At 37.1% G+C, this 27,274-nt stretch overlaps 1 protein-coding gene across 2 annotated transcripts in view; it reads left to right on the top strand.

Annotated features, from left to right (window-relative positions):
• The first annotated feature begins 17,711 nt into the window (after positions 1-17,711).
• LOC137276724 (zwei Ig domain protein zig-8-like) overlaps positions 17,712-27,274 on the top strand; it is a 129,230-nt gene continuing 119,667 nt past the window's right edge. For both annotated transcript variants that reach the window (XM_067808356.1, XM_067808355.1), the window contains exon 1: positions 17,712-17,968. The gene's annotated coding sequence lies outside the window, so the exon portion shown is untranslated. The remainder of the gene's footprint in view (positions 17,969-27,274) is intronic.

Raw genomic sequence — 27,274 nt, 5'->3', positions numbered from 1 at the left:
ATTGAGGATTGTGCTTGGGGAGGATGCTCATTGCTTGTGGGTAGGAGTTGTCATCATGGTGTCATTGCTCAGCATTGCATCTTTCAGGTTCATGAGACATCTGTGATTGTGGTTTTGAATCCTAGCTTGCATCAGTAATGGTTTACCAGCATGGAAAATATCTGAAACTAACATCACTTGTGGTGTACTGTAACCTGAGTACTTAAATTAATCAGAATGTGTTCCTCAATATTTCATATTAAAAAATGTTCTGTTACCACAGATGTATCTGTATTGAATGATACTTTTTGTCTCTGTCAATTTATACCTACACCTGGCTTCAACTTGTTATGCCACTTAGGGGTTACAATGATATTACATCACAATGCTTTGATGTCATTGCTTACCATGATATCAGAATCAAATTCCATCCTGTATCTTTCTTCCAGTGAGGTACTTCCACTGTACATTTTACACTAAGCACACCCATTATTTAAAAACTAAAAAAGTGTTTTGAATAATAGCCTCTCACACTTTGTCCTTTGATAAAAAACATGACTTATGAAAGATGAAAGATAAATAGTTGTCAGAAAGAACTTGTTTGAAATAGTGACTGTCAAACGACACTTAGCTGAGATTCAGTTTCTGAATTAATTGAAACTAAAGCATCAGTCTTTAAATCATAAAAAAACTAGAATGAGCCACCTAGTGGTTGATGGACTGAGCATGAATTTAAACACTTTAACCAAATGTCCTAATGACATTGTTTTAATGGCATGAGGTGAATCCTCTTTGGTCCTGAGATATCTCTCCTGGAACGTCCTTGAAATATATGTGATGTAACTTTGGAGGAACTCTGGTTCGTGTACCCTTTATAACATAACCTAGCTCACTACATTCTTTCAGATATGTCATTGGAAAAACAAACTAGGTTATTACTATCAGTTGATCTATGGTTCTGGCCAGTTATGACTGTGTCAACTTCCAGTTTTATTGCACCTCAGATAATTGAAGCTTTCAGATGGTGTAGATGGGGAAAAGCTATAGACTTGACTCTTGCAACTCTACCATACAAATCACTGCCAGGAAAGTTCATACCAATGTTTTTGCATATATACAGATGTGTGAAATGTGAACAGAATTTCTCGTGGAGTCTTGAACTGAGAACCCTCATCTGCAGATAGCAAGCTAATGAGATAAATGTTTGTGCACAGTTTGTACTTCTTTATGCATAGCGGTTCACATTCCTATACTTCATTTGCATGAACGGCTGTGGTATCAGGAATAATCCTTCAACTTTCCATATTCACAGAACGATGGTCTCCTCAATCTTGTCACTCTGTAGCTTCTTGATTCAGATGATGCCTGGATTTCACTCATCTCAAAACTTTTGTAGTTCATAATACTTTCTGCTGTAGTAGTATGTCAAGATGACCTTGGTAGTATTTTGTTAACTAATATGTTACATCCTTTATCCTTTTCATGCTTTGTGGTATTTGAACTGTGAATATGTTAATGCTAAATACAGTCCTCATTTATTTTGTAGAAACATTTGTCATCAACATTGATATTACCTTCATGAGGCACTGCTTGATACATGAATATAGCATTTACTTTTTTTGCTAATGGTGCTAGTTGATATCATTCAATAGTGGTTGTCAGGAGTTTTATTTACTGTTCAGTTAATTACCACGTACTGTTAAAACCTGGATTCCATTGATTCATCTAAGGTGTTCTTGCTGGAAAGTTGGTATTGATGGAAAGTTGTTCTTGCTGGAAAGTTGGTTTTGATGGAAAGTTGTTCTTGCAGGAAAGTGAATATTGATTGAAACTTGTTCTTGTAGGAAACGGGCATTGATTTTCCAGTAGGAAAGTGGCATGGGTATTGATGGAAAGTTGTTCTTGCAGGAAAGTGGGTATTGATTGGAAGTTTTTCCATCAGGAAAGTTGATATTGATTGGAAGTGTTTCCTGCAGGAAAGTGTGTATTGATGGAAAGTTGTTCTTGTAGGAAAGTGGATATTGATTGGAAGTTCATCCTGTGGGAAAGTGGGTATTGATGGAAATTTGTTCTTGCAGGATTGTTTGTTTTGACTGGAAGTTTTTCCTGCAGGAAAGTGACTATTGATGGAAAGTTGTTCTTGCAGGAAAGTGGGTATTGATGAAAAGTTGTTTTTTCAGGGAAATGGGTATTGATGGAAAGTTTTCCTGTAGGTAAGTGGGTATTAATTGAAATTTGTTCTTGCAGGAAAGTGGGTATTGATTGGAAGTTGTTCTTGCAGGAAAATGGGTATTGATGGAAAAGTGTTCTTGCAGGAAAGTGGGTATAGGTGGAGAATTGTGCCTGCAGGAAAGGCTGCTTTACTGAATAGTCAGTCTGCCTGAAAGTCTTGTTTGAAATTTTCTATATTTCAGCAACATTAGTATATGCAAAGCATTTTGATTGCAAATAAATTTATGATAGAAGGTACCATTAAGATTATGTCTGGTTTATGCATCTGGGACATATTTATCCATTGTATATTTGAGGCTTCAAACTTGTGAATACCCACAGATGGAGTCCCACCATATAACTAGTCAGGAGAATCTTTTGAGCTATGACATATGTGGAGGTCACTGTAAGTTGTGCTCAGAAAGACTGACAGAAGATAAAAGAGTGGAGTTAATGAATATTTCATGTTGATTCACCAAGTTTTGTACATCCCAACAGTTGCAACAGGAAACATGTTGTCTGGCCAGGAGAATGCTGGAGCTGTTAGCTTGAGGCAATAGAAGAATTATTTAGGAGGTAATTTATATTGTGCAGATAAGAGTGATGAGTAGTTTGAATGATCAATGATTCTATGAGAAAAGGTATTGATTATGACATGTAAACTGTTATTTCGATATATAGTTTGGAAGAGGTCAAAACAGCTGTGAGACAGACTGTTCACAAGTATGCTAGCGCACCTTTTGCAGGTTGTTACATTTATCAACTAAACATTTCAGAATAATTTTGATCGGCCTCTGCTGTTGTGGCTGAGTGGACAGACTCCATTGTAGATAGTCTGTTACAAATGGTGTGTTGCAGTAACCTATTACTTAACCACTGGTGCTCAGACTTGAACTCAGGGGTTTGACCCATCAAGACAACTAACAGAATCGTGTGGTCAGACTCACCGACTCGCATGTCATCCTATCCCAACTGTGTGTATCAATGCTCATGCTGTTGATCCCTGGATTGTCTGGTCCAGACTTGATTATTTACAGACTGCTACCATATAGCTGAAATGTTGCCGAGGGTGATGCAAAAGTAAACTCATTTACCCAATGTCATTAAACAACAACCAATCCAAACCAAACTTACTGGTTTGTCATGCCTTGCGTTCAGGCTGGAATTCCATGACTTGAATTCCATGGCAATGACTCAGGTAAGGCAGGTACAAAATGGACCTCCCTGCAGACCTCTCTATTGACGTCCTTACCTATCAGATGGTTAAAAACAGAATGAGCCCATGTTTAAAATTGCCAGATACCTCTAAGATAGCCTTTGATACATTTGTATGTTCTCAGGAAACAAGTACTTCTGATGAGGAAACTTTCATTTTCTTGTCATGTATACTATACTGAATACATAATGACTCTAACCTAATTAATGCCCAAATTGGCAAGGCACAAACCCAGCAAGAAATGATGCCAATTTCAGTTATTCTAGAAGAAAGAAAACTCAGATTTACAAAATTTCTGTAAGAAATTGTTGAATTCCATTAAGAGTTATGCATTAAAACGAGATAAAAGATGAAAATAAATCTTAGTTCAAACCTGCACATGAATGAAGATGGGCAAGAAGTTAATGATGCCGTTTTCAATGCTAACATTGGATCCAGAACAGTCTGATATTGAACTTCTTGATCAGGAAATGCCTCTGTTTTGAAAACTGTGTTTTCCGACATGCAATAGATTTAACTCCAAATGAAGTTCACAAAAACTCCTAAACCACATTAAATTGGAAATACATTGTCGGTATGATCTCCCTAAACAGACTCTTTCACCATTCCAGTATCCCAGCTGTTTGGAATAAGGTCTTGGTCATTGATACCTTGGTCATTTGTAGAGGAAACGGTAATGAATCTTCCAAGTTTGGATCACTGGTCTTTAAGAGATGTTTGGCTAAAGTCTTTGAAAAGTGTGTATTTAAATATGTATTTAAATTCTTATAGATTATGCCTGATGACTTTGTTGTTCATTAGCTAACAAATCTCAGTGATAATATTTATACTGTGGAAGATAATGCCAGCGAGATGTTTCCTTTAGTTTTGCTGTGAAGTTTTCTCTGAGTTAGTTAATATTGCTTTATGCTGCTTTGAGCGGTATTCCAGCAATAATGTGACAGGGCACTCCAGAATTGGGCTTCTCACATGGTACCCATGTGGGGAATCAAACATGGGTGTTTGGTGTGATGAGCAAACACTTTAGCCACTAGGCTACCCACAGCCCCTTAGTAACTGTGAAAAGGGAAATGGGCATCTGAAAGTCAGTACCACAGAATTAATACAACAAATTTTAGTTGCTGTTTTAGGACCAGGTTTTAATCCTGATTCAGATAGGATTTACCTGGCAACTATCAGAAAACTGAGTGATGTCATTCATATTAATTATCACTCTTTAACTATAATTTCACTTTTTGATAGTACATCTTCCTTCTCCCCTGATGCAAACTTTCTGTAGGGGAAAGTCCATTCTAGTTATTGTCTGTAAAAGAAAAATATATTCTGCGTACTTGGCTTGTTAACATAAATTGAATTTGTTTTCTTTGTTATTGCATGACTCCCAGCTGAAGCAACTTGTTTTCTGATTAATTGATTTGATCAGTGTCTAGACAGTCGACCCAAAAGATCGATTGATCAATCAGCCCTTCCGAAGATCAATTTTGTCTGATGTTACGTCAGAACCAAACATTGTTTGTTTTTTACAATATCCCAGTTGTAATGTAATCACTTGTTATAGTGTAGGAAGAATGCTAAAATTCAGGATTGATAATGATGTTGTGCCTACTATTGATGGTGGTTTTTAAAGTGATTCCCCAAGTAAGCAATACCATTTCTTCCAGCCTTCCCTGGTTATTTCTCATTGTATGTTCTGGAAAATCTGCCCTGGCGTCATATCATCACATATCTCAGTGAAGAAATGCATACTAAGTTTATCATCACTATGCATACCCACGCAACTCAGTATCAGAGACCCGTGTATGTCCAATGTTTGAATGTACAAGTATCTTTAGTAAATCATATTTCTTGCAAGAGGCAACTAATGTTATCGGGTGGCCAGGATCGCTGACTTGGTTGATGCATGTCATCAGTTCCCAATCTTGCAGATTGATGCTCATGATGTTAATCACTGGATTATCTGGTCCAGACTTGATTATTTACAGACCACCGCCATAGAGCTGGAATATTGCTGAGTGTGGCATACATCTAAACTTGCTGACTCACTCAATATCAGATTAAACTGTGAGTGTATTACACAAGAAGACTTGTGTAATACTGAGCTGTTCCTGACGGAGTATATCAGGATGTGCAGTTTATGTTTAATCACATCCAGCTTTATTATTATAAGTTCACATCACCATGATCAAAGAGAGTTTTTGAAAAGCTAGCGACTCAGGATCCATTTACTTAGATGTTGTATTACATTGTGGGTAAAAGTAAACAATCAAAGAAGTTGAACTAATCTCCAGGGAATCCTTTAAGATTCAAAGCAAGTTTTTTCCAGATCCAAGGTTTAGATGTTTAGTAAACAATCTTTTAACAGTAAAGCCTGATTGATCCTGCAAAATATGTGGGGCTTGAGGAGGATGACTTCCCACTTGAACCCCAAAATTCCCTGGCATAATTAGGATATAATTTCACCATCTCTTTAATGGACATTTATTACAGGTGTCTACTTTATCAAGCCATCTAATCCCAGCTGATGGTTACAGTGTTTTGTATTGACAGTGTTCTTGTCCCGCCTCCTTTAGACACACTGAAGAACGCTCATGTTGATGCCCCATCATGAAAGTGAAGTCATTATCAGACGATCTTTTCTGATTCACCAAGTTTGTGATTAATAGTATCATTACCTGTGTGGGGACACTTGTTTCTGTTGCAATATGCTCATATCATTAATCTTTAAACCTGGTCAGGTTAGATTGAAAATCTGATTTCATCATATTGCCGATAGCCTGAAGGAGATTCATTACACTAGATATTCATTCCAGTGTAGTGGTTTGTCATGAATCACGTGTTTATGAATGTTTCATTTACTTTCATCATGGACAGCAGTCAAGGAGCAGCCTTATATCCACGGGAGCTAGACCCTTAATGTATCATTAAATTCTCTTGAGTCAGGTATTGTATGTTCTAGACTATCATAAGGTTCTTAAAATGCAAGCATGGATGTCAGAGGAATGGTTTAATCTTTAAGGATTTTAGAGTCATTGTCTTACCTTCTTGGCAAATTGCTATTTTTTTTATTGGTGTAGTCCTTTGTCTTTTAGATTGGATAGAAAATTTAGAAATATGCAATCTCTTGGAAAAGGGTCCTCTTTGATGAGAGAAAGCCTAGATGTGAGCAACTAGAAAATATAGCATTTTTTTTCCTTATCAATACAACATGAACCATATTTATGTTGATATGTATCTAATTCATAGGACATACATGGATGTAATTTAGCATGTAGAGCATTATTTAGTATGTTCAATCTGTTGGACGTTTATTATGTTAAAAAACAATCTCCACATCAATGCAATACCTGTCACATTGCATGGGAATCAATTTTGTGTTAGAAAGCATCTTCATGTATTTTTGTAACTTGTTAGTGACATTAAAATCAATATGTCCCTCTTTTGCAGCTTCCATGATAGAAAAATTCATGTGATTGTTTGTGTATTCAAACCGAATCAGAACACAATTGCAACTTTGCCTCATGTTCCTGATGTGAACTGTGGATGAAAGCCTTTCAATAGACCTTTTTATTAAATATTTCTGTGTGTGAATTGTGTCAAAAATCAATAGATTTTAATGGAAAGTCTGAGGAATCACATCATGTAAAGACAATATTAACAGCTTTTTCACTACATTTCTTCCAATTCATCGGGATAATGATCTAGAAAAGAACGAGAACGCCAGACTTGGGCTTTATTTTATTTTACATTACTGAGACAATGTTTTGATAATGCTTTCACTCAGTCTGTCGAGTCTTCATTTGGTTCGAGTAAAAGAAGCACAATACATCATTCCTTACGTCTTTGTTTGAAATGTGCTTTCACAGAAATCCCCCTATTGATTCATGTAGCTGCGATTCAACTCCACAGTGAGCTGTTACTATACATTGTAAGTATATTAGCCATTGTCATGGTCTTTTCAGGGATATGAAGACAACAAATGGATATATAAATTAGATCTATTATATAGAAGATTATAGATCAATATGTAATCATGTCTTTTGCCAGGGATGGTAGGAAATAATATGAAGACCTAATTTTTTCTTGGTAAAAAAATGACTTTATGCTGACCTGGATGTAAATATAGAAAATTGCAGACAACCAGATTTAATGTGCAGTTTCATTTCCCTAAGGGTTCATACAGCGCTAAAACGTACCAGTCTGGACACTGGAATGACTTTTTGAATTATTTGCCGGCTGGAATCTTGGGGATAGAAGCACCTGTCGAGGACGCTATGCTAACATCCTTCTGTGCAAGGAAGATCAATGTTTCATTTGTCATCCTGCAGTACACATCTGTTAGTATCGGCTTTGGGGATTTCATGATTAAAACTCTGGTTGGGCAAAATTGTAAAAATGTGAGTAATAAAACACTAAGAACAATCTTAAGGCTGTTTGTTGTTATCTTGTTTGTCAGGAATTGTGCCTTTGAAAGTACAAGCTTTAGGTGTTGTGATCAATACTGTTTAGGACTGTTGAATTGTCCTATGCATTCAAATGAATGTTTTAGTTGAAAATATACGGAACAATTAACATCAAAGTGACAGTGGGCTTCAATAAGGGTTTAGATTAGAGATTGAAGTAGAGGGAAATAGCCACTGATAAATTTAGCACACAGATTTTGTATTTTTACAAATTGCTGTGTTTGAAGATGGTTAATCCTAGGATTAATTAATAGAATTATTTTTTAACTTGTGGTTCCTTCTTTTGAACATGTGTTGATTATCACACTTGGGGCAGTTTGATTCCTAGTGTATGCAGACAAGATCAGTATATTCATTGGATAGGCAAATGTATATGCATGTCATACAAGACTATCCAATATATTTGTGATTGCAACTGTTAGATTGAGTTTGTTGTTATGCAATATTCCAGCATAAAGGCAGCAGTCTGTAACCTATAACTACGCATGTGGGGATTGGAAGCTAACAGACCAAGAATCTGTATGATCAGCAGATCCTGGTTACATCAAAGTGATGCAACTGGCAACTGGCAACTGGCAACTGGCTATCAGCATCTTTTGAAGCAGCTACAAGTTCTAAGATGGTAAAAGGAACAATTTTATAAACAATATAACCAGTAGCTTTTGATTTCATGAAGAATGTAGACTTTCATCTAAAATAATTGAAAGTTCAAGGAGTTCAATAGATAATGTCTTATTTTAGATGTTTGTTAATTTCCCACTCAAAGATCTAAGAAGCAGGAATCATCATATTACGATGGTAAATGTCATGGTGTAATAGGTTATTGGTGGTAATAGGAAAGAGAAGCATGGTCCTTTACTTCATGTGGGTAGAAAATATACTTTTCATACATATATGATGAGTATGTAGGCTATTTATCTTTTTCCTTGCAAGTTGGTCAAACTGTTAATTTCCCTGAAACAATGAATAGCAAGAGAAACAATACCAATATTCATGTCTACTCAACATTGTCAGTTATTTATGAGTATATGTTATGGCAGTTATAAGTTATTATCCAACCTCTGAATGTTTGAAGTTTCAACATGGCATTTCTCATTAGCTAGTCTGAATTGAAATGTCGTCCAGTCCTTCATCAGATTGATTTGACGATTTGATTCATGGAGGACGATCTAAATGTCTTAACCTTATGATCAAATGTTATTCCAGCTATTGAAATACAAGAAGATGTAGCTACTAATTGTGCAAGTATACAATCATTTGTGTCGATGCCAATTATTTAGGGGACTTGTACCAAATACCAAAGGTTGATTTGTTCATTTAGAAATGCGCACACCAGAAAAACCTCAGACTAACAATCAGCTCAGTTCCAGTGTCTGTTACCTGTGAACAATGAGAAAGACAATGATACAGTATACTGGTCACAACAGAACACATATATACTGGATTGACTTTCAGTTTGTGTTTTTTGAATAAGGAGCAGATCTTACTTCATTAGACCATATACCATAGATCTTTTCACTTGAAAGGAACAGAGTCAAATTGATTTCACCGACTTTAGAGTTTCTCATTAATTCCATATCAACGGCAGGTTTAATGAAGTATTTCATGCTCAGACATCAGGTGTTCTAAATGTGACAAGTCCTTACCTCTGGTATGCAAGAATACCCACTCACATGAAGATAAGCATTTCCATTTTGTAAACTTAAACAGTAGTGGTTATTATAAATTGCAGTCCCTGAGTCAAATAGCTGTAATTGATAACATGAGATTCGGTAAGATGGATGACAACACAAGCTTCCAGGACCAAGGTATTCATATTTTACATTTTAACAATTGTGAATTAAAACATTTTTTTTCTCTGAGAACCATAATCAAATTACAAATGACAAAAGTCATGGCATCCTTTGAAATACCCAATTGTTTTTTCACAAATAAACTGCATCAGGCAATATATACTGAACACAAAAGAAATGCATTTTGAAAAAGAAAAAATGAAATCTCATAAAAGTAAGTGTTCATGTTTATGTCTTCTGTTTACAAACTTGTCAAAAAGGCATAGTTGCATTTCTTGTGCTCCAGGGCCCTTATTCTCGAAACATTCGTAGCCTTAACTTTGGTCATAGTCAATGTGTTAAGAATGAGCTTAAGAGCTTTGTAGGGCTATGAACGTTTCGAGAATAGCTAGCCAGTATATATTTCCATAGATGACAGAATAATAATGAAATGAAATCATGTCTCTATGGCAGGTTTTTGCTCTGCTGTCGCTTCTGATTTCTCTGGTCTGAAAGCATGAAATACATGTAAGATATGGCAGTATCACAAGGGTTTATCATTTAATTATTCCCACATTAGGTATACATCTTGCCTCCAGCTCATTTACCTAACAGAGGGTCAGAACACCTCATATATCCTTCATGACACTGCAACAGCAAATTTATCATGCCACTAAGGTCTCAATCAGCTATTTTTAAAAATTTTTTCACAGATTTAAAACTGATAAAAGTAATGTTCAACAGAGCTGAGGTTAACTTGTGATGTGTCACATTACTTTCACTTCAGCTTTATCAACATTGTTTTTGCTTCTTAGCAGGGTATAATAGTGTTATTGTCTGCTTTAGAAATCCATGTGTAGTCTGCTTTTATATATATTGTATGGATGTGAGGTATTTATTCTGAAGCTCTGAGATATATTTCTCACCTTGGCTGGGTACATAGTATTTTATCAAGTTCACGTCACCCAGCCAGGACTGACCATTCTCATATGGATATGATTTTTATAGGGTGATTGTTCGAAACTTTTCCTTTGCATGAATAGTGCTCTAATGTCTTTATCAGGCATTAGGTGAAGGTGTTCCCATAGAAATCTGATCTGTGTTTTTGAAAGAATGGACATTTTTTATGTTGTTCAAACAATCAAATTTCAAGCATTTTAATGTTGGACTGTATTTTAAATATGGACCTTACATTTCAGTGTACTTAAATTCACCTACATGCCAGTCTTTCTCCGTATCCAATGGATTGAAACAGTTAACCTACCAAGTAACACGATCTTTAATGTGGCAATTATCATTCAAATCTATTAACTCAGGGCATTGTTCTTTCCATACGGTGTAGATTTCACAGATTAAAACAGCTAATTAAAACCAATTAACCAGTCAGCAGGCAACGGAGGAGGAAATACTGCTTTGCAATGTACACTACCCTCCAACAATGGCAGATGATCGTGTTCACTAGCCTCTGTATAATTACAGGTTATATTATCGGCCTCATCCTCTAATTATTGGTCATCACTGACTGCCCTAAAGTAATGTTTACTTTAAATCATTAGACAGCCAGTGGCTGGTTGATCCACTGAGCCCCATAACAATGATGCACTTAGGTCTGGCAAGCACAGTGAATCTGGCGTCTGCTGCACAGATTCGTGTGTCAGACACCTGTATTGTGCCCAGAACAAACTCTCCCCTTCTGCTCTATCCACTTGCATAATATCAGGTGATAAATGAGGGACCATCTCAAGATTCATTTGTAGAGTTCAGTCAAATGAAGTCCCTGAAAGGCATTTGTATCTTAGACAACCCTGTGTTTGTGTAAACGTGTTCTGTCTAGATATATTAGCTCTGTGCTCTGGCTTGGCCCTTTGTCGGAAAGTGTACTACAAGCCTCCAAGCTATCATCATCATCATCATCATCATCATCAATCACCACCAAGATTCACCTAATGAGAAGCAAGAATTATCTCTGAAAAGTTGTGATAAGAATTAAAAAGGCTGTCTATAAAACATTTCATGTAATCAAGATTAAATGAAGACTGTTGTGGCTTTGTTAAGTCTTTGGATTATGGGCTGATTGTGATAAGGGCAATTTTACAATACTACTGTAATAGCATTTTAACAGTACTATAAGCATACAGACCATTTAACTAAACAAATTGCCTTATTTCACATTTGATTTCATGTCAACCCAAAATGCAACTGTCTCAGGTCTGTCTGTGCAAGGGAAATCTGAACTTTGAGTCAGTATTTTTTTTTTTAAGATTTGAAACTTTTGAATAAGTCAGTGCAAATAGCAAATAACTGAGGCAGTGATAATTAATGTGTTACATTGTTTTATGACAAAGTATGGTATGAATATCAATTACTGATAATTCATCTTTTCATATTGATCTGGACCATCGACAACCAGCATGCATTTGAAGTTGGATTCAACTGTTATATCCTAATCTCCATGATGAAATAGTAGTTTTTAAAAAACTGATATTTTGTATACTTTCAAATAACGCAACTTTTTGGATGAAAACCTGTGGAAAGTCAACAGACAAGTGGACTTACCCCCCACCATTTTCCCCAGTGTTAACCATCTGTCATCCATGACACTGTTCATTGTCATCAGACATGTAACAGCTGTGAAACATCGAAACTATTGTTCCAAGATGCATTGCCATTTACCTACTTCTCACTGTAAACTGTCCCATATCCTAAATATAATTCATATTTATATTATATTTTGTATGACGTGTACTTTATAAGTGACATTTTGAAACCATTAGTGTGCTTACATTTTTATCACTTTTAAACACACTGTATCCTCATGTGCATGTTCAAGTAACATTATGGAATTGTAGATGAATCATTTAAAAGTGAGAAAAAATACAGATTTAACTTTGGAGATGGTCGTGTACTAACACAAGACTGTAAATTGTCTTGCTTTCATGTATCCTCTTCATGCTGTCTGTTCATCAGTGCCAGGAGTCATTCAGCATGCCTGTTGCCAGTCCCCACTCCCGATAGGGACATTGAAGTATATCGTTGCTTTGATATACGATGGTGGGATATTTGATCCAGCTCCTCTGTCTGGGGAGGCTGGGAAAGTCATAATTGTGTAATGGCATGTACAAATCACTACATGTAAGGCAATTCACACAGATTTAAGATAACGGAAATAACACCTAATTTTGATTCCCCAACTACTAGCTGTATTCCTGTACCTTATTACTGTTAATATGTCACGTATATGAATTTGTTTCATATCTCATAATATTCAGATAATAAATTACCTGGAGAATAGTGTATGTATGACAATTAGTAATTATTCATTGCCTATCATAAGAACATGATTTACTCAAAACGATCCAACAATTATCACTGAAGAAATTATCAGCAGTTTTAAATTCTTCAGTCTGACTTGCACTGAGGACAGTGTTTTAATATTACAGCCTCGTGGGTAGCTGTTGCTTATCATGCGAAAGACACCCTTGTCTTTTTTTATACTCCTTGTGGGAAAAATATGTGAGGTGATTATGGAATATTCCTAAAAGTGGCATAAAGCCATACTCATTATCAATAGAATAGTTTCTCCTAATCTGTGAATTATTAACTGACATGCGGTTTTGTTATATGATTTTATCATTTTTCATAATGTTTGATATCATTATGTCTTTAATCATACTATTGATATTAAGCTATTTTCAAGCTTTTGGTGTGGCTGTCTGGTAAGTCTAAATGCAACTGGGTATGTATTTTGTAATAATTTAATAATATCATATTTATCAAAATATCTTACAAATATGGAGTTGGAGCATTCTTTCCATTTTTTTAACAGTTCAACAAATATATGTACATCTTCTGTTGACGGATGTGATTCACAAAGATCATGAATGTTATTTGTGAGTGGCCGAGTGAGTGAGTTTTGTGCTGCTTTTGTCAACATTCCAGCAATATCATGACAGGACACAAGCTCTAGGCTTCACACATGGGGAATCAAACAAAGGTTTTCGTCATGATGATCAGGCGCTTTAACCACTAACTTACCCCATTACCCCTGAATGTTTAGTAGGTCCACATATTTGATTTGTGTAATCAAGTAACGGTCATACAAACATCAGTAATTTTCAAAGGTGCTTGGGGACAATAACGTTATGTTGAGTAATGAGCTGGATGTTTGGTATTATGGCAGGTGGAATAAAATTCTCATCAAGTTTTGTTTGCAGCCATTTTGTTCAAATATTATATGAACATGAAATAAAGGGCATTCAATCTGACATGAAGTATTAATGATTCCATGGCTTTAGTGAAATCATTATTGTTTTGTACTGCCATAAATACAATCTGACATGGACACATTCCTGTGGTGATGATTGATGTGTTGATAAAAAATTGAAATAATTTCCCGAAACCAAAAAATGTATCTGAACCCAAGACAATTCAAGCATGATATTTTCCATTGGTGAGGTTGATGAGGCTGGTATTGAAGACAGAATCAATGAGCATGGCCAGGTCTATTCCCTGTGAGTCCTGACACCTAATGCAATGTTATGTTAGGTGTAGTCTGCCCAATCAAGCTAATGACGTCCACACTGAACAGCAGTAACACCTGCTGAACTCCTACACATTGTAACCTCATCAGTCTAGGGCCTTCAGCAGTCTTGTAATTGAGAACTTAACGGTGACCAGTCTCAGAGGTGATTTAATCCAATATACCTGGGTAAGGTCTTGCTCTCATACAGTCCCCATCACTCAGGTTACTATTTGAGCAGACGTGGGAAGCTGACCTTGGTGTGATACTACATCACCTGTCGGACTTGCAGACTTGTGAAGGTCCAGGTCAGAATTGGCCTTCAGAAACTTATGCTTGTCGTACAAGGTGACTAACAGGATCAGGCGTTCAGACTCACTGACTTGGTTGACATGTCATTGGGTCTGAATTGCGCAGATGGATGCTCATGTTGTTGAGCACTGGATTGTCAGGTCCAGACTTGATTATTGACAAACTGCTGCCATATATCCGGGATTTTGCTGAATGTGGTGTAAAACTACACTCACTCACTCACTCACTCACTCACTCACTCACTCACTCACTCACTCACTCACTCACTCACTCACTCACTCACTCACTCACTCACTCACTCACTCACTCACTCACTCACTCACTCACTCACTCACTCAGGTTTTAAAGCTCACTCAGGTTTTACATCTCCTCCCCAGCTTACAGCTATCACCTCCTGGATGCTTCATCCCCTTACCAAGTGAGTATGGTTTTACTCCACTTTTAGCAATGTTCCAGCAATACCACAGTGGGCAGCACCAGAAATGGGATTCACACATTGTGCCCTTGTAGGGAATCACACCTGGGCTTACAGCTAGACAAGCAAACGCTTTAAACACTCGGCTACCCCACATCATCAGGCTTGATTGGACATGCTCTCTGACTTGCTTTACACATGTCATTAATTGCTTTCAGCAATGTTCATGCTGTTGATCACTTGATTGTCTGTTATACACACCCTGAAACAAATATATCCAAGAGAGCCCATACAAGTCTAGAATAAGTCCAAATTACAACAGTTTCTGAAAGTGAAGAATTTTCCGGGGTCCATTTCATTATATTTTATAATTATAATTTGTTTTTTTAGTGTAAATTATGTTGATATCAACAACTATATGTTAGTCTGACCTTTGAATTGTCTGGTATGGACTCATTTACGTTCAGACTGCCACCATTAAGCTGGAATATTGCTCTATAGACAACAAGCAAACCAAACATCTCATTTTACACGGTCATAAAACGAGGGATATTTAAATGCTGCTTAGGTATGAGCCGCTTTTCAGACACACATCCACCCAACAATATCTCTCCAAGTGTCAGGTCTGGACACTGAGTAACTGGTTCTGTGAGACAGTAACCCTTGTGTTTTGTATGAAATCAGCATCTATCTTTTACTGTAAACTCCTTCGTCTTGTCGGTGTCAACAACCGATGACAACGAACACAAGAACAACATGATGTGTCTGTGCTCAGATGCATGATGACATAACCACTTGATACCCCATCATCCAAACACTGTTCCAGAAGACTTATGTTGGCATATGATGCTCACAATCTCTCTCTGCCATGTGGCACTCTCTGTCTCGGCTCAGATTACCATCATGGCTTGAGTACTACACTATCTATGGAATGTAGACACTACCTGCATAGATACACAACAAAACACAGCTCACTCACCAATGCATGCTGGTAATGTACTAGCATCCAGCTCGCATTCTGGAGGGAATTCACCTGTCTTGTACACAGCTAACACATAGTCCTATTGTCTGAGCCAGATGAGAGAAAATATATTACGTACACCCCTGGGTATATGCCAAGTCTCTTGTCTGTGAGTCCACCCAGCCCGATCCTGTGTACATGACTCAAAACACTCAGTCACTTTGTAGCTTCTCAATCATCAGATCTCGGCCATATCATAAACTTACTAAAAGCCTTATGGTCATTTTTCAGTCAGATCTCACACTAACTGACAGACTAACTATCATGGAGAAGTATACTGGTTTGTGTCACTATTTCACGTTAGGTTCTATATATTTTGCCCAGTCATAAAAAATACTGCAATTTGCTGTGTTGAGTTACAGTCCTTGAACACACCAAATATCAGTGATGGTGGTTTGAATCCCAGAATGTCCTGTTCTTGTTTTAAGATTTTACAGCATTTATGATTTTCTACAATCTCATATAATTCTATAAAGAATAGCTTGGGTCTGTCTGACAAAATTACATCACTGAGGCCTTTCATCCTACATCAAGCTGAAATACTGAGATGTTACAGGCCCAGCAGACTTATTGGATCACTGACTCTGTTTGTTCTTATTACCATTTGTAGAACCAAGATGTATCCAGTTTTAGAAATGGGCAGTCAGATAGCCCAGTGGTTCAAGTATTCGTTCATCATGCTTAAGATCTGCGTTCTGTTCCCCACATGGGTAGAATGTGTGAAGCCCATTTCTGGAGCTGTCCACCCTGATTTTGCTGGAATATTTCTAGAGGATGGCCTAATACATGCTGAGACTAATCATAAAGCAAACTTTGTCACAGCGTTTATGTTCAAGGATTTTAAAACATCTATTGTAGGAACCCTAGGATCCCTTACGCTTCGCATTGATTGGACAGTGGAATGCTTGAACTGAGAATAGGATGAGGATGAGAAATGCATTATGTCAGATGCATCAGGGTCTATAAGAGCCACAACAGACTTATGTTTCGTCTCTGAATGTGTAAATTGAAAAGGAGCCCCAGTGAGATGGGAAATTCATGACCCGAGGAAATCTAGACTTGCTTCATTTAGGCCTTGAGTATTGCTGAAAGGACTCAGCAGTGGGGAAAATAATGTGGTTCAGTGACTGTGAGACAGACTACAGAAACAGATCCATTGTGAAAAAATGTCTGTAAACTCAAGTTACACAGCAGTTTAGAAGTTAAATGCAATCAATGAAGATGGAACTGGCCTGTATGTTTCAACTTCTTTACCCTCAAGGCAATGTTGAAGTGTAGATTTGATGAAAGCATTGACAAATGTACTAAGACAGAGCGAAGAGGGTATGAAAAGGTTGGAATCTTTTCCTCGTCTGTATCCTCATTGAAAACTTCAACTAGCTGTGTCATCACATAGAAGATATTGATAATTAAGGTCTGGTCTGTTTCACATATCAGTCAAAAAGATCAGAATAATGTTGACAGAGCTTTGTAATGGTGACCAGCTTGCTAGTTTGGTGCAACCACACTATAACAGTCAATACAGCAAGACTAGCAGCTAGCATCCTCCTCCTGTAAGAGTATTAGTACAAGTGTAATGTGCCTCCTCCTCTACACATTACATAACCTGATCCCTCTCATGCTAACAAGACATTTGTCATAACATCATCACCTCTACTACAACCACTGCATAGTAAATCTGTTTTTGTCCTCCCATTCACAGACAATGATGGGACTTGAACCGCTCCCCGATTGGCCAGACTGAGTTGATTGAGGTCTGACTGACAGTCGGAGACTCTAGCACATTGTAGTGGGCAGCCCGCACGACAGGAGCCCTCCGACAGTACGCTTTCTCTCTCTCTCTCCTCCCTCGCCCCCAAGGCAGATTAACACAAGCTGATGATGAGACTCACAGTGTGAAGGATACAGGATACTGCTACAGGCTTCTACTCTCATGCTGTCTGTGTAGCACCTGACAACGGAGCACATAGGAGTAGCTTGGAGTACACACTGGATATACTTGATCAGGTGTCTCGTATTATTGGACTACCTGGTTTGGTAACAAGGATTTCCAATTGCTTCAGGTATGTCAAAAGTTTGTTTTAATACATATGGGACACATGCAGCTCTCTGTGGTATTGCCAGCCATAATTGGTTATTGATTATTGGATTCCTAGTCATTGCCAATTGTGGTAAAAAGATTCATCTTATTTAGAAGCAATCTTTGACTAACCTCAGTTGAAAGTGAGTGAGTATGGTTTTACACCACTTTTAGCAATATCACTGCAGAGGACTCCAGGAATGGGTTTCAAATAATGGGGAATTGAACCTTGGTGTTTAGCATGGCAAGCAAACACTTTAACCACAGGACTACCTTGACTGTTGAAATGGTCATGCACACTTATGGTCAATGTCACATTGGTTTATAATCCATGGTCAGTTAAACACACAAAATTATGTTTCTTCTGACAACTTTTACAGTTTGAAACACCAAATGTCAATACTAGTTCCCACATAAATTTGAACTTAATACCATTTATTCCTGTGACAGATCAAGCGACACATTCCGAGTTAATGAGTACACGGGTAGTGAGGATGTTCAAGCTTGAAGCACTGTCAACTTACAGAGACACGTTTCAGATAAACGATCATTGGGTGGTTAAGTTTAGTACATGACTTGTATTAATTGTTAATTATCTTTTGTAACAGGTTTACGAAGGACAGTTCGTTAGCACTAGGTATGATGACAGCTTTTGTCACAGGCTCAGTGTACACCAACATCAGTACATACCTCTAATGGCTAGGGCGGTCCTCCTCCCCTAATTTATAAGGCATTGTCACAAGACTTAGTTTAGAATGTATAGTTAATTAAAACACAGTTAACTAATCAATGTTGTGTAGAAACTGAGGGACACCCAATGCTGGACTGAGTCTGTGGTTTTATGGATGTTTGTCTAATCAATGCATGTATTAGGAACTGCTATTCCATGTACATGTTGTCTATGGATTGGAGTTTTCAGCTTTATGTGGTGGTAGCTTCTCCATCAGATAGCTCTTGTATTTTTATTTGATTGTGTCTGAGGTTATGCCTCGAGTACAAATGTGATTGTTTTGTTAGAAAAGAGTCCAAGTGATATACAATATTAGTGTACAAATTGTGTGCAATAAGTATAGTAGAGTGGTATTAACAGAGTGCAATACATGTAAAAGAGTTGTCTCAATAGCATGCAATAAATATGTGAGAGTGGTCTAAATAGTATACAGTAGATTTAGAATAATGGTCCAAGTGATGCAATTCTCAAAAAGTTGTTTATGTGGTGCACGGTGCATATGAAAAGGAAATGTAATCTAAAAGATCTACAGTACAATATTGTAAAAGATTGGTCTAAGTGAATGATAATAATGTGTATTAAGCCTGATCTGAGTGCTTACAATAAATATGGTTTATATAATAGTGGTCAATGCAAGATGTCTGAGGCCGAGGTGGGTTCTACATATCGCTTTAGTTTTTATGTGTCTGATGGAGCTCCTATCTCTCCAGTTTTCGAAGCAATATCATTCCTCCCTCTAATATGTCCAGCTTAAGAGCTCGCCTGTCCTATAACATGGAGAATATGCCACAATCATGATTGATCTTCCCAAATCAAGAAAACTTTCATAGGATTTGATTACATGAAGTCGACAACAGAATTTCACCCAAACAGCGGGTTGTATTTATAGCATTGGAATTAATAAAAGCACATCTATTAAAAGTGTCAGGTTATTTAAAGTATTCCTGAAAACACATCACACCCAGTACAGACATTTGTTCAAATGGTCTTGACTAATAGCCATTTTCCTCTATCTGATCACCCCTTGCACACTTCCACACGATGACATTTAGGATAAAATTGTCAGTGTGTCTAAACGTGGGGATAAAAAGTCTGGCAACAAAACCAGCAGCTTTATCAGTAATTACTTGTGTTCTTCCTGCAAGGGGGACGTGTCGTACTATCAGCAGAAACTGTTACAGGACAATTAATGATGAATAAACGAGTGTTGTAATCCCTACAACAAGTATTTGTTTCTTGATGAAGCTGTCTGATTATTGGATGCGAGTGTCTTATCTTCATCGTGTCTTCAAAAAGCGATGAAGACTAAGACCAAGAACCTTTGGCTGATCTTCCCATATCAATAATGGAGGGGCCAAAGGGCTAACGTTACTGCCAGGGTAATTGGCAGTAGTTCAGACTGTTTCATTGGTTGTTAGGTAGTGCTTGTTGTTGACCTTAGTTGAACTGGGTGATTACTCAATATTTTATTGTCCTTTGAAGGGAATGTAGAATTTGGACAAATCTACTCAAAGTTTCAGCAAACTTGTTGGTGTTCATTGTACATTTGCTCGTGGATGTTATTCGTACTGATATTTGCAGAATGGTTATGTGTTTAACAGACACATTGTGTATATCTATGTTTAATGAAAATCTGTCTGAAGATGGTGCGACAGGAACCGTCACAAGGATTCGTTATTGCCCATGAAGAAGTCAAGTCAGTTACATTGTATAAGATCATTGTCATCATACATTCTGTGATTAAGATGACAGAAACTAGTAAATAACATGCTGATAAAGATGACGATATTTACAGTCTACAAACATGAAATAAAATACTTGAAATATGTTCCTGTGACAGATTAAATTTTTTTTAACAATGTTAAAATACAAATTGAATTTTGTTTGAAAATATCAAAATTCTCACTATAAGTGTACAATTGACCCCACATGGTTATGATATTTTTTTTTAAATTTTCACCATGTTAGCTGATTTTGTTCCTTATTAAACACTGCTGTTTAACAGTTTAATACATTCTTTTCAAGTTGTTGGAATTTCAGGAAGTTGTTTAATCCCCAGGCTGACTGCATGACACATGAGGTTCTGCTTGAGTGATCAGCTCACTCCTTAAGTGCTGCTTGTTGTGATAGATAAGTAGTGTACATACACATTCTGTCACTATCACCATCAACATCAGTTTTTTCCCAGCAAGTTCATCAAGTTTAGTTTGCATAGTAACCTAACTCAGCACTGAATGCTTTCGCATGATCAGCTACTCAGTATTGGCTTGTAATCCATAGCAGTGGAATGCTGCAGGTCCGCATAGCAGGAGATGGCAAGGAATAGATCTGTCGTTCACTGCTGACTTTAAAACAATGGCCCAAACTGCAGGCATAATTTGTACATATTTCGGCATGTTTGAAAGGGCCCAGCAAGTTTATTTGGGCTTTGTATGGATATGTAGTTTTGAGTAATCAAGTCCATTCTGGTTGTGTTGGTGCTGTATACTTAGAATGGCCCAAACCCTTTACATGAGTAATACATGGGTAGTATGGAATACAAGCAGAACTTGACCATCCCAGCAGGCGTAGGTGGCAATATATCCACATGTTCAGGATGACCAGCTCATTCCTTCACACTGGCCCTTAGTTTTAGATTTACCACCCTCTGTTAGCCCCTGTATATTTTATACCAGTTTCTGAAATTTTTTATACACGATATATGGAAGAATTTCAATACCCGAGTTCAGACTCCACACACTCTTGGTCCATATATGGTGTATACATGCCTGAATTTGAGTACCTTAGTTTACAGGCTGCACCTTACATTGGCCCCTACATGGTATCTTCATGCCAGGATTTGAATGTCAGAGTCTGCAGGCTAGACCCTATACTGGCTCCTATATTGTACATTCTGGAACAGACCAGGATTTGAGTACCTGAGTCTACAGACTGCAGTCTCTACTGACCCCTATATTGTGTATTCCAGTACATGTCTGGATTTGAGTATCTGAGTCCATACACCACCGCCTATATTGGTCCCTATATCACTCATACATGCCAAGATTATTCACCAGGCGATGTTCTTGGTATTCTGTATTCCATCAAGAGTTTGGTTAGATAATTGGCTTCACAGTATACCACATGGTTCCTGTCTGTAGACATTGGTTGATTTAGATTTACTTACATCAGACTGGCATGAAAAAAAGCATGTTCTTACATAAGCCAAAGTTTCATCTCTGCATCTATACTGTAGACATGGTTCTTCCGTGGACCATGGGTTAGACACCAAGATTTGTACCGTAGTGGTGCTTGGGGATTTCCTCATTACCTGAGAGCTCCACAGTCATTGATTAATTGATTAAGTGGCTTCTTTCAGTCAGCGTATGCCTCGATGCCATAGGGTTGTCTTCAGAAGCTCCAGAGTAATTCTGGATCGGGAGAAATGCAGTGTAACATAAATAGTACTCTGTAGTTGATAAATAGATCAGTACTTTGATGTTATATTGCCAGTAAATTGTTTCTGTTTATGGAATGACATGTGGGTCATGCGATATAGGTTTTATATTGCATCAGTTTAGGCAACGGAATTAGTTCTTGGAATGTCACCCATACCATATATCGCCACTTCTGAATCTCATATATTGCTCATCATTCTCATCCTCTGTGGATTCTTCCAGCCTGGGCAGCAAGTGGGGTCTGAGACACATCCTTTGGTATCACGTTTTTAGTCTGCCTGTGTCTGATTTGCTCAGTCCTATGGCCATTGTAGCCCTTAAGCCTTGCATCGAGGTGGTCACATTTTACTGTCACAAATGTCTTTGTAGATCCATGCTGTGAGTTCACTGAACCCATTATTAGCTTACCTGGGCAAATCCTCAGGTTTGATTTTAGTTCACCTGAAAGAAGAAAAATCGTCTTCTTCCCACCACATTTATCAATATTTAATGAATATTTTTAGAGAGGATGCAAACATTTTGCTTCACAAGATTTATCAGGGGAATTAAATTGCTTTTATTGTAACAAGCTCACAAGCAATGAATGTATAATTAATTGTGTGATATATGTTCCTTCATGTAATGCTATCTGAGAAACAGCATTTAAGACAGAACCTCCTGATGGAATAATGCTCACAAGTATCAGTACCACATGTCATGTTATCATAGTGCCACAGGCTAGGTCTTTATCTGTTATCTACACACACATTCAGTAGATTGTTGCATTTGACACTTTGAAATTATTGTCGGATTTGAGCTTCAGGCAGTTTTTGTCATGAAAATGAACATGTAATATTTACCAATATTCAAACAATGTAGAATCCATAAAAGACTTTCTTGCCAAAGAGAAGGTAAAGTTTTGCAGGTAAAGACTGTAACATTCTTGATGTCTTCTAGTGGAATTTAGGAGTTGTATATATGACCAACATCTTTCATGGATAAATCTTGTTTTTAATTCTTTGAAACACAACATATTGGGGTCATTTCAGACCCCTTCATCAGGTGAACTGACAGTTGATGCTATGTAATATTCTTATTCAGATAAAAATTGTCGTAGAGATTTCAACCATCACTGTATTTCTTGAGTGGTTGGTAAAACCTTTTGTTTGTTTTGTTTTTTAATCTTCATCCAACAATGAAATACAGAAGTTTCACAAAATGTCTCAATTTCAACGTCAAGTTCAGTGCAAATTCACAACTGAGGCTTGAATATTTTAAATTGAATGAAACCAACACCTGCAGTGAAGTTGAAGTATCAGTGTCATTTCTTGTGTTTCACTTGAGCTGCATGGATCAGTTTCCATCCAACCATGTTTTCTTTGTCAAGAGTATGTGCGGCATATTGTGTTATTCTCATGACAATTAAACACCTTGGTTGTCTTGAAATATCTTCCACAATTTGCTATCCTGGATTAACTTGGCATGATTCAAGTGGAAATAGCAACAAGAAGCATCAAAAATGTTCCAACAAAGTTTGATATTTGTTCTCTTGGTCCACCAGTCAATGTGTGTTTAGCACTATCAGAAGCACTTTGGCTCACGAAACAAGCTATCTGATTGGCTGTTGGTGGAAAAGTAACCAATGGCTATAGGGCTTTTATGTTGATTGTGGCAACAAATTAGGAGTACAGGCATCTTCCATATTTGAAATACAAAACATGACGGTATAAAGTATTGATGAATATCCAGAGGGAATAGAAGTTCAGTGATTTTGCAATATGGACAAAATGCCTCCTGACTGGTTCAGGGATACTAGTTATGGCATCTGAGATAATTTGCTTCACTTGACTGTACTTTCTGCTCCCAATGATCTCCCGCTTTCACTAGCAACTTCTTGTAGTAAAACAAGCAAATGTTGGAAAAAAACTTCCCACATGACCTAATTGTACCGAACAAATATTCCAGTCAATATTAAGGTTGAGCTCAAATATCTGTGATATCACCTGAGACTGGATGGAAGATCTGCTCATCTGTACAACATGACGACCACAGATGGTGCATCACATGATACACAACTATTATTTTCACTGACAACTTCTCACAGCAAAACAAGCAAATGTCTTCCTATTCTCATAAAAAAAGGATTCCCACACAGCTCCACGGGCCAGGACAAATTTTCATTTCAAATATTACTGACCAAGCTCAAATATCCATGAAATTATTTAAAACTGAACGGAAGGTCTGCTCACCTGTACAGCATGATGAGCACAGATGGCACAACGAATACAGGTATGGGAAACATCACCTACATCACATGCCCCCAGGCTCATGTGTGCTACACCTTGATTGTACAGTTACACGTCATATTTCCCCCACAATATGTAACACCTCGTGGAACACTTTGGTAGGAAGCTGGTGCAATCCTTCAAATATGGACCCTTTGATTGTGATGATATACTTTTACAGGTGTTTTTCTCAATATTTATGTAGAAAACATTTTATTTCATTTTTAACTTAATATTTACATTGCCTCCTAAAGGCTTTAGAGCTATGGCACAGTTGTTCATTTTCCTTTCTTCATTTATCAGCATGGTTGACAAAAGATTTTTATTTTGGTGCTCAGCATCAACCATAAATAGGTTCCTGGGTATAGTTAGGTTTTAATAAAGTTATAAAGACACTTCAGCCACACTCCCTACACAGCAGGAACTCATGGTCAACTTTAGTATGAAGCAAATGAAAGTAAACTGTCCGATATTTGTAACTTTTCCAGAACTCATGTTATGACAGATGCAGCTGATTTTAATGATTGAATACATTGGTCAACAGCACCCGAACAACAAAAAAGGTATGAATGTAGAGATTTACAGTTGATTTACATTGAGCTATAGGTAAAAGAAACATTGCAAAGAATGTCAAATTTTACAATGCATACTGACAAACAACAATTTCACAAAAATAGGAATTTGACTGAGTTTGTCTGCCAAGGGCTCCTTCTTTGAAATATTAGATGAGTCCTTTCAAACGTGATCAGATGAAAGTCCTTTTTTTTCAACTAATTGCAATGTATTTTTTTTTTCAAAAGATTCTGACCTTTGTTGTTTTCATGTGGGGAATGAGGGAAATGTTACTTATTTTAATTTGGTTGAGACGTTTTGTACAAATATTTTTTCAATACAGTTTATACAGTTGTTGCACTGTCAACAGTGGCCACTTGTTTGGTACAAGGCCACTTGGCTGATACAGTGGGGAAATGAAATCTGGATTTAATAAAAAATATTTTCAAAATGTACATTTTGTAGTCTTTGCGCATCCGTACAATCTTTCAACCAGACTTCTTAACACTATGGCTTAATTTAACCATGAACTTCATGAAATGTACTTTAAAACTGCATTGCTTTCCATAAAAAACAGCTTTGACTAGGCAAGGAGTCAACACTTCATTTTTGTATAGGTTTGAACTCCAGTTTTTAACGTGTGGATTCAATCAGCTGCAGCTCACAACAACAGCATCCTTGATGCCCTGAATCTGTGGACCCATTAAGGTCTCAGGGTAGAATAGACCTTCAGCAACCCATGCTTGCCATGAAAGGTGACTATGCTTGTCGTAAGAGGCAACTAACGGGATCAGGTGGTCAGGTTTGCTGACTTGGTTGACACTTGTCATGGGTTCCCAATTTGGATTATTTATAGACTGCCACCATGTAGTTGGAATATTGCTGGGTGCGGGTAAAACTGAACTCACTCACTCTGAATCTGGGTATATGTGTTATGAATCAAGAGACTAGTATATGATGATACTTAGTATATTCTGCAGTGTCAACATTATACTCACATGAAGCATTAGTCAGTTAGTCATAAGACTGCTTATAGAAATCTAGCAACATTGACATCAAGTGATGAGTTAGTGAGTTCTAATTTAATGTCACATCACATCAAGTGATGAGTTAGTGAGTTCTAATTTAATGTCACATCACATCAAGTGATGAGTTAGTGAGTTCTAATTTAATGTCACATCACATCAAGTGATGAGTTAGTGAGTTCTGATTTAATGTCACATCACATCAAGTGATGAGTTAGTGAGTTCTGATTTAATGTCACATCACATCAAGTGATGAGTTAGTGAGTTCTAATTTAATGTCACATCACATCAAGTGATGAGTTAGTGAGTTCTAATTTAATGTCACATCACATCAAGCTATGAGTTAGTGAGTTCTAATTTAATGTCACATCACATCAAGTGATGAGTTAGTGAGTTCTAATTTAATGTCACATCACATCAAGTGATGAGTTAGTGAGTTCTGATTTAATGTCACATCACATCAAGTGATAAGTATGCACATGGAAACTCTTTTCACTTCATTGTTACAGATTTCAGTTGTAATGGTTCGGTGTGATTGTTGAAAGGATGTCTTGCATGTTCATATAAATAACAATTTCACTTAATCTCATGATAATTGCCTGTTTTTAATCATATATCCATTCAATATTTCCCGTTATATGGTTCCATGTTTCTCTGCTTCTGTTTCATCTAAACCACAGTGCATGTTGTGCTGCAACATCACTCAATCACCAGTCACTCCCTGTATATAAACGATGATATTTGTGCATAAGGAATAACCGCCCTCAGCAATTACCTTGTGTTAATTTCCTTTTGGCTTTGATATGAGAATGTAATTTCTGTATTAAATCATGCATAGTACTTTCAGAAGTATAATGACATATACTGAATTACCAGCAAGCAATGATGTTGTCCTTGGCAATGATGTGTTTCCTATATGTAATAGGCAATGTGTTTATATGCTCCAAATCGTGTTATGGACAATTGCGTCATCTGCTTCGAGATAATTACGCCTTGATCTACTCCGTCAGTGGGAAACATTGTTAAACAGTCATCTTAAAGGTTTTACTGACACAATTTTATAACTTGTCATGGCTAGCTTAACTTGCTCTCATAATCTATTTCTTGTCTGCAGTCTCAGATTTCTATTTTCTTTAAGTTTTCTTGACTTTGCCAAGATGACCTCATATTTTATATCATTCTCAATTTTTTGGGTTGAATTCAGTATTAGTTTCAATCATGACATTCCCTCTCTCAATAACCAATAGTCTGACAACTGGATGTAATGTATAAATTTGCTAT

Source organism: Haliotis asinina, chromosome 3 (genome assembly GCF_037392515.1).
Source record: "Haliotis asinina isolate JCU_RB_2024 chromosome 3, JCU_Hal_asi_v2, whole genome shotgun sequence".
Taxonomy (NCBI): Eukaryota; Metazoa; Mollusca; class Gastropoda; order Lepetellida; family Haliotidae; genus Haliotis; species Haliotis asinina.
Note: the sequence above shows the minus strand (reverse complement) of the source record. Positions and strands in the feature narration are given on the sequence as shown.